General features: G+C 41.2%; 1 long non-coding RNA gene across 1 annotated transcript in view; it reads right to left on the bottom strand.

The window, feature by feature from the left end:
* The window catches only part of LOC106816203, a 46,303-nt gene extending 43,922 nt beyond the window's left edge, over positions 1-2,381 (bottom strand). Inside the window, exons 1-2 of the long non-coding RNA XR_001394850.1 lie at positions 2,007-2,381; positions 373-590 (exon numbers count right to left, since the gene is read on the bottom strand). This is a non-coding gene — a long non-coding RNA (uncharacterized LOC106816203). The remainder of the gene's footprint in view (positions 1-372; positions 591-2,006) is intronic.
* Between the last annotated feature and the right edge of the window lie 5,922 nt (positions 2,382-8,303).

Here is an 8,303-nt window from a genome sequence, read left to right as displayed (position 1 = left end):
AGAGAGAGAGAAAGAGAGGAGGGGGGTACACCTTTGCATGATCTTACCCGTGCAGCACGAAATCACGTACGCGCTCGCAGTTGCATTGACACTTACGCCGAACAACAGCCATTGTAATTAGCCTGCGCTAATTAATTCACGCCTGTCGGCCAACCCAAGTACGCAAGCTACCAGCATTACGGCACACACACACGACGCGAAAATCGCGCGCACAATAAATATATGATAATAGCAGAAGTAGATAATAGGGATCTACTTCTGATAATAGCAAGATAATAGTATGCTTATGCTATCTAGCACACGGGTTAGAGAGTCACTCGGCTGCAAGTGAGTTGTGACTGATCTTCATCCTACACATGCTATGTCACCTACCTTTTTTAGGTCAAATATCCACTGGGATTACTGCTCGGGTTCTATGTCTATATGCGTGTCCAGCCGCGTATAACAGCGTTATGATGTCGGTATTATCTCTCTATTTCTTTACTACACACCCACACTTATGATAATGTATGCTCGAGGCAGACGAAGATGGCAAAGATGGTCATCATTTCTTCATCTTCCGCCACATTTCACACAGATGTTGTCGAACTCTGCGAAAATAATTAGACGGCGATTTTACGAGGACAGTATGCGGTTATCGAACTTTTTTTTACGAGGACAGTACGCTCTCCCCGTTAAAAACGGTTATCGAACTGTTTTTACGGCGAGAATATAAACTTTTACAACGCGGCATATCGCACACATCTGCCGAACCGCGCTTCTATCGCGCGAGGAGGGCTACACACATGTAGCATAACGCAGAAGAAACATACATGCACTGACACGCACAACTAGCCGAGTTTCGTCGTGTTTTGTGCTGATGTTGCTGTTTAGCTCCATGGAATCTTAATTAACACAAGCTGTAGACAGCGAAGGCCGCCGCTGTACGTAATAGTCACACGGACGAAGAAAGCGGATACGGAAAATCAGCAGCAGCAGCAGCAGCAGCAGCAGCAGCAGCAGCAGCATCAGCAGCCTACTTTAGGACCCCCGGAGCGGCCCGGTACATAGATCACCGCCGCCGCCGCCATCATCATCACCACCACCACTACAATCATCATCATCATCAGCAGCAGCAGCATTATCAGCATCATCATCATCATCATCATCATCATCATCATCATCATCATCACCACCACCACCATCATCATCATCATCACCACCACCACCACCATCATCATCATCATCATCATCACCACCACCACCACCATCATCATCATCGTCGTCGTCTCGTTGCCGTCATCATCAGCATCACCATCAGCACATTAACGAAAATAACCCTATTAAACTAACACTAACATAAACCTATAGCTACCATTATTACAGGTATGCACGGGGCTCCGAAATAAGTTCGCCCCACAACACAACGTCCCATGCATAACCTTTCACACTGATGACTCAACTCTCACGCCACGCATTTAGTATTGCCGTGAACACAGCACATGAACACAAATATGTAACCCTGCAAATACAGGTTTTGTGCCTGTGCGGTTACACGTTTATATCCAATGTATAGAATGTACATCGATTCCGGGTCGACTCGGACCATAACGTTTTCGTACTATACGGAGTCGGCCTATACAGACTCGTCCCATAGCAGAGTCGGCCCATAGCATACAGACTCGTCCCATAGCAGAGTCGGCCCATAGCATACAGACTCGTCCCATAGCAGAGTCGGCCTATATTATATACTTACAATGTATATACAAGTATATACAAGTATATACTTACATATGTCCATTACATATGTACAAGGCTTGTCAACCTTCCTGCGGAAAGATCCATCTAAAGGATCCACCAACACGGGCCCGCGTGCACACGGTCTATAACCACTTGATAGCCCGGACCTAGCTCTACGACTGTTTCACGCCACGATGCGAGAAGGCAACTTGTGGGTAACCACTTGAGTTAGCGGTACCCATTAGCATTACTAAACATTCCCCGCACTCGTGCGTGCGTTGACTTACCCGAGAGAGCGAGAGAGAAATCCGAATCACACAGACAATTAGCGCTGCTTCTATAACTTCCCCTGTAGCGGAGGCGCTACACCTGGCTGTAGATCAACGACACGATACGCAGCGGGTGCTAACAACGACAGAGTTTCTTTCACCGGAAGACGAAGAAGATCCCTCGAGCAGATTCGAGTCCGATGTCAGATGTGCGTGCGTGTGAGGCCTCGGACGATCGCCGGACCGGGTGCGTGTGCTCTCTCTCTCTCTCTCCTACACGGAAGAAATTCTACACTGGACAACAACAGGCGTGAGTGTGTCGGCATGCGTGTGCGGCGGTCCGCTGCTGCTCTATGCACTATACGTACATTCATGTACGCCACCACTCGCTCACTGCAAGCGAGGCGCGAGAGAGAGAGAGCTTGCGGCGATTGCGTCTGTGGACCGAACTATTATCTCACTCAGAGGGGGGAAGCGCAGACGATTTACGCATCGGTTTGGTGATTTCACCGAGGGGTTATTGTACGCGAGCTCGCACTACACGTTTTGTTAATTTGTAAAGTATTTTGTAACGCAAGGAAAACGGGGATTGTTCGGGTGCTTATTTTCACTGGTGATGCGCTAACCAGTAACCCGCATTGTTACACCGATTCGTATGTGAATGACATAATTATTTGCAATAGATTGTTACAACCCTAACCCTCACCCACGCCCCCGAGTAGACGCTGTAGAAAACATCCTGAAAACTGATAGTAGCTTTAAATAAACGTGACAATGGTACCTGTAGATATTATTCTATAAATATATATATAATCAAGAGCAGATAAAGAAGCCCTTCTTTATCTGCTCTTGATATAATAGATAGTCTATTATTATCGCTCTCTCTCATGTGCGGTGGATTAAAACTATCAGTACATCTATCCACTGTACGTGCACGTGGGGCATGGTAGATGCAGACGATAGTAATAAAGATGTAATAAAGAAAATCTTCCTTTAATTATCGTTAAGTTGACACGCCCCTGCATTATAATGTACTTCGGTTATGCAAATACCATTGCGCGTAGAATAAGCCCATTATAAATGAATTACGCTGGAATATGTCCAAATGTTCATGTACCACGCGCATATACACAATGCAAATACAAATGTTATACACATGTAATACAAATAATACACGTGTAATAAACATGTATACACAAATAATACACATGTATTACAAATGCAAATACGCGCAGTATGAGCGCATCATAAACGAACCACGCTGGAATAAGTACAAAATTAATGTTCTCCTGCCTTTTCCTCCTCCGACCGATCCATTTGTCGATTACAGTTTTTTTTTCATAAACTACCTTTCCGATAATTTGCTTCGACTACACCCGACTACGCTCTGCACACACACTCACATGCAATAAAGCATGGGAGAAACCCAAGACGAGCGACAGCATTAGAAGCATTGCACCTTAATAGCAGGGGGCTCGTACGCGGTGCCTCGGCTCGAACTCAATCGTAGAACGTTGTGAACAAGCATTCAGCCCTGTGGGAGTCGCTCCGGGTCGTGGACGGAATAAAAATGCACCCGTAAAAAGACACCTTCCGCGCGCCATCAAAGCTGTTTCTCTCTTTGTGTAATCACGAATTGAAAGTGCATTATGTCCGAACGCCGTCTGTCTGTCTGTCACGCGCTATTAGTCGTTGATAATACACTCGCAGCACCTTGAAACGTGGTCGGGTATATCATTATAATATACTTAGTGCGTTTTTAGCGTTTTACTAGGGGTTTCGTGTAACAAGTGTATACTAAATTAACGTAGCGACTTCCGTGGGGCATCAATCACGTGACAGGCAGACGGCGGGCGGTATATTCATTACAGTACGGTCACCGTAACACGGCATGACCACGGACGCTTGGGCCGCTTTAAAAAATAAAATGAAGGTAAATATGTTGAATTTACTTCATTACTACCCACAAAGTCTTGTTTATGCACTCTGTATTGCATTATAACTCTGCGCACTCACGTGCAAAAACTCATAGAACGATAGAGTATCTATCTTTCTCTTAGTTTGTTCATTTATTTCTAAATTATTTCGTTTATGTAATTATTTGCGTACTGTTTTATCCTGTCCCAAAATATGTATGTACTTGTTTTTTTTAGGGTGAGCTGTTGCACCGGAAACGCTATAATATATTCATACACATTATAAGCTACTAGCGGTGGCAGACGGCTGCTAACATAATTACAAGTTTATCTAAACTATATTATTATCAGTAAGACCACGTGCTGCCATCTACACGTTAATATATAATATATAGAAATGATAACGAGATTTGTCATTGCAACCTTGCCTACGCACACGAAAACAGTTTTTCTACACGACTAAAAACAAACTAATCGTAACCAATATTATATGATATCAGTTGTGACTAATTAATACTAATGATTTCTATTTAATATCGCACTACGTATACGCAAAGCTAGATCCAGAGAGACGAGTAACCTGAATTTTTCCCTATTAGTTGTAGACTAAGATCTAAGCTCGTGCATATATACCTAGTATCAGAAGTAGATTCCTGCTAGTATCATCCGAAAGAAATGAAATTTTTAAGGATACATTCAGGGCAACGTAGGTGATATTCGGTCAAATATCAATACCCAGTTTATTTGATAGATGGCGCCCATGGGCAGTTATGTATACGTAGATATTATATCAAGAGTACATAATAGCAAGAGTAGATAATAACACATGATAATGTGTTATTATCTACTCTTGATAATAGAGATACATAATCTCTATTATGTACTCTTGATATTATGTATGTAGCCTCCCAAACAGCCCCCAAAATCCCCGCATACGCTTACCTGGCATATGCAAACCCAAACTCCACGACAGATGGCGCTCTCGCTCTGGCTCAATTCTACCTGAGTGTTATCCACTTAAGGTATCACGGTGGCAAATCCACCAATCAGCGCTGGGATAGTTAGAGAATGAGTTCCTTTTTGAGTGTCTGCATACGCTAGAATTTTTATTTCTTATTAGAAAAAATTATAACTGTTTGCAATTGTTAATTTCAGAAACTAGAATCTAATCTGAATCCGACAATGTAAACGGCATGAAAGATGAGACGGAGAGGACGCGAGAGAGAGAGACGAGAGGAGAGCGAGAGAAGAAGAGAGAGGAGAGAGAGAGAGAGACGAGGGAGAGAGAGAGAGAGAAAGAGAGCACGAGAGAGCGAGACGAGAGGCGAGAGAGATAGAGAGCGAGATAGATAGATATAAACAGACAGATGATGGATGAACGGATACGCTGGCGTTACAGACTGTAGTGTACATCTTCGCATTGTTGATAGATGGACGATTCTAACGATTGTGTTGCCGTACAGTACCGGTGGTTAGATAGAGAGAAAGAAAGGTAGATAGCATGGATGCGATGGATGGATGGACGGATGGACGCGACGGACGACGGAGACGGACGACGGACGGACGGACGGGACGGACGGACGGACGGACGGACGGACGGGACGGACGGACGACGGACGGATAGATAGATAGATAATAAATAGATAGATAGACTAGATAGATTGATAGGATAGATAGATAGGATAGATAGATAGATATTAGATAGATAGATGATACGATGTATAGAGATAGATGATAAATAGATAGGATAGATGCATATAATAATGCATAATAATAATATATATGCATATAATATATGATTGCATGCCAAATACTTTACAAAAGGAAGGATATTCTGTTCAAATTATACATGTACATTAGTCATCTTGGTCAGTACAAATCTATCGCAGGTACCCTACATGGTAGAGCGTCTTATTATGTTTTACGTGAGATACTATGTTTAATCTGAACAAAATTCGATCATCTTCGCGGGATACTGAGCATGCGCGAACACAGGTGGTAAGCTTCATACCATAAACAAGGTCCATAATACCACAGGTTAATGAAAGTGTCAATGACACTGTAGCTCACCGCAAAAAAAGGACACAAATGAGTGAGTTGAGAGAGGTCAGTTTTTAATTGAGCACCATCGACGTACATTATAGAAACGAATAGTATATATGGAGAACTCCCATTATATATCTTGATAATTACATGTGTTATTATTTTATGATGTGAAAATAATAAATAATATTATATATAAATTATAAATAATGTATTAACCAAAAATGAATCACATTTGTGACGGTAGATGGCGCTATTACCCGCTTTGATGTTTCTTAGCATAAAATAATAATATAATGATAAGATATATAATAATAGTTATAAATCATGATATGTTTCATAGCAGGAATTTTGCATTAAAGCTAATTGTCAATGAAATCTTGTAAACGAACAGACGAGTGTGACACCACAGACTGTTTTGTTATCTGCGCGTCTATATAATATGCAATATTATTGCCAAACCCTACCTAATTTGCATAACTTTTTTTAATATCAAAAAACCCTAGCCCTTATTCATTCACATACCAAAAATTGAGCAAAATCCGTTGAACCTGAACTGACTAATGGGCAATTCCCATTTTTGAAAAAAATTGCCGTGGGCTCGAAAGTACGCGTCGACTGGCGTGCTCCAAAATGACGTTTAATGTGGGAGCATAGCAGTAACAACTATATATATTCCCAATTTCAAACATGTGGGTCAAACGGTTCCTGAGTTATCGTTGACCGCTAGCAAATTGTTGACGACGAGCGAGGACGGACGTACGACGGACGACGACCCATGGCAATAGCCAGCTGGACGAGTCAAGGTGAGTACCTAAAATGGAGCTGATCAATTAATGCCGAAGACTAGTATACAGTTCGTGCATGTCCAGCCCATATCGGACAAATATACAAATATTTCGATAAACTCAGGAGTAAATAATAGCGGAATATTCCCTATTATCTACTCCTGATAAACTATATTAATTATGTACACGCAGGGAATCGATGTTCAGATGAACTTCTTGCATGTCACTATTATAGCAAGGGACCTGTGGCAGGGCCAGTGCCGCCACATTGAAGATAGCGAGATCGCGGATGTGCGATGCCGCACCACCTGTCGGCAGGCCACGCTCCATTTTTAATGCTTAACGTCGGCCCTACGTGATTTCCTATTGGCAGATCGTCACGACAATGTCCGCGACCTATCATGGTGGGCATATTAATAGCCTTGGGCATCTTATATTTCTTAGGCGTGGAGACATTGAGATAGAACACTTATCATGGCAAATATCCGCCTAGTATCGCTTCCTATTTTAAATGCTAGCCTCAACAAAATTCGATTCATTTCCTAGGATATTGCGCGAACCCATAATATAGCTTTTAAAAGTTACAAGATAACGAAAACAACACAAACAACAACAGAGAATCTATCACGTTAACGATGAGATATATTAATTAGAATTATTAATGATGTGCAGATCATAACTAGACGTTGGGTGTTTATCACGTGTATAACATGCAGATTATGAATTTAATATATATTCAAGATCATCTAGAACGTGGCCACGTGTTGTCACGCTATAACATGAGATATATTAATTAAATAATATGCAGATCATACTAGACGTGGCGGTGTTACACGATTATAAAGAATATGAGATATATTAACTAGAAAGTATAATATGCAGATTATACTAGAGCGTTTAGGTGTTATTCAGTATAACATGAGTATATGTATAGAATATAATTGCGATCGATTACTAGCGTAGGGCTGTTATCACGACTATAACATGAGATATATTATAGTATTAAGTATGAGATCATATAGACGTGGGGTGTTATCACGTATAACATGAGATATATTTAATAGAATATAATATGCATGATCATACTCGACGTAGGTTTTATCAGCGTATAACATGAATTATTAATAGAATATAATATGCAGATCAATACTAGACGTGGGTGTTATCACATATAACGATGAGATTATTAATATGAATAATAGCAATATGAGCCCTACTAGACGCGGAGTTGGTTATCACGGGTATAATGAGATTATTATAGAATAGAGAAATATATGCAGATCATTACTAGAGTGGGTGTTATCACGATATAAATGATGATATTATTTAATGATTAATATGCCAGATTCATACTAGTTGCAGTATCGGCTTCTCATTAAGGGTAACAATCAGGGCTTACGGACAAGGTCTCTGCAAGAGCGCACTGGAACATAAATTGCTCATCACATTCAATCAATTCATATCAGGTATTTTAATAAAGCAATGTCCCTCTATGCTCTCGATGAAACTACATCAAAAAATTCGATCGCTAATTACGTGAGCGGCAAATTGTTAATTTATTTATAAAA

Source organism: Priapulus caudatus, unplaced genomic scaffold, assembly GCF_000485595.1.
Source record: "Priapulus caudatus unplaced genomic scaffold, Priapulus_caudatus-5.0.1 Scaffold1313, whole genome shotgun sequence".
NCBI lineage: Eukaryota > Metazoa > Priapulida > Priapulimorpha > Priapulimorphida > Priapulidae > Priapulus > Priapulus caudatus.
The sequence above is the reverse complement of the archived record's forward strand: the minus strand, read 5'-3'. Positions and strand labels throughout refer to the sequence as shown.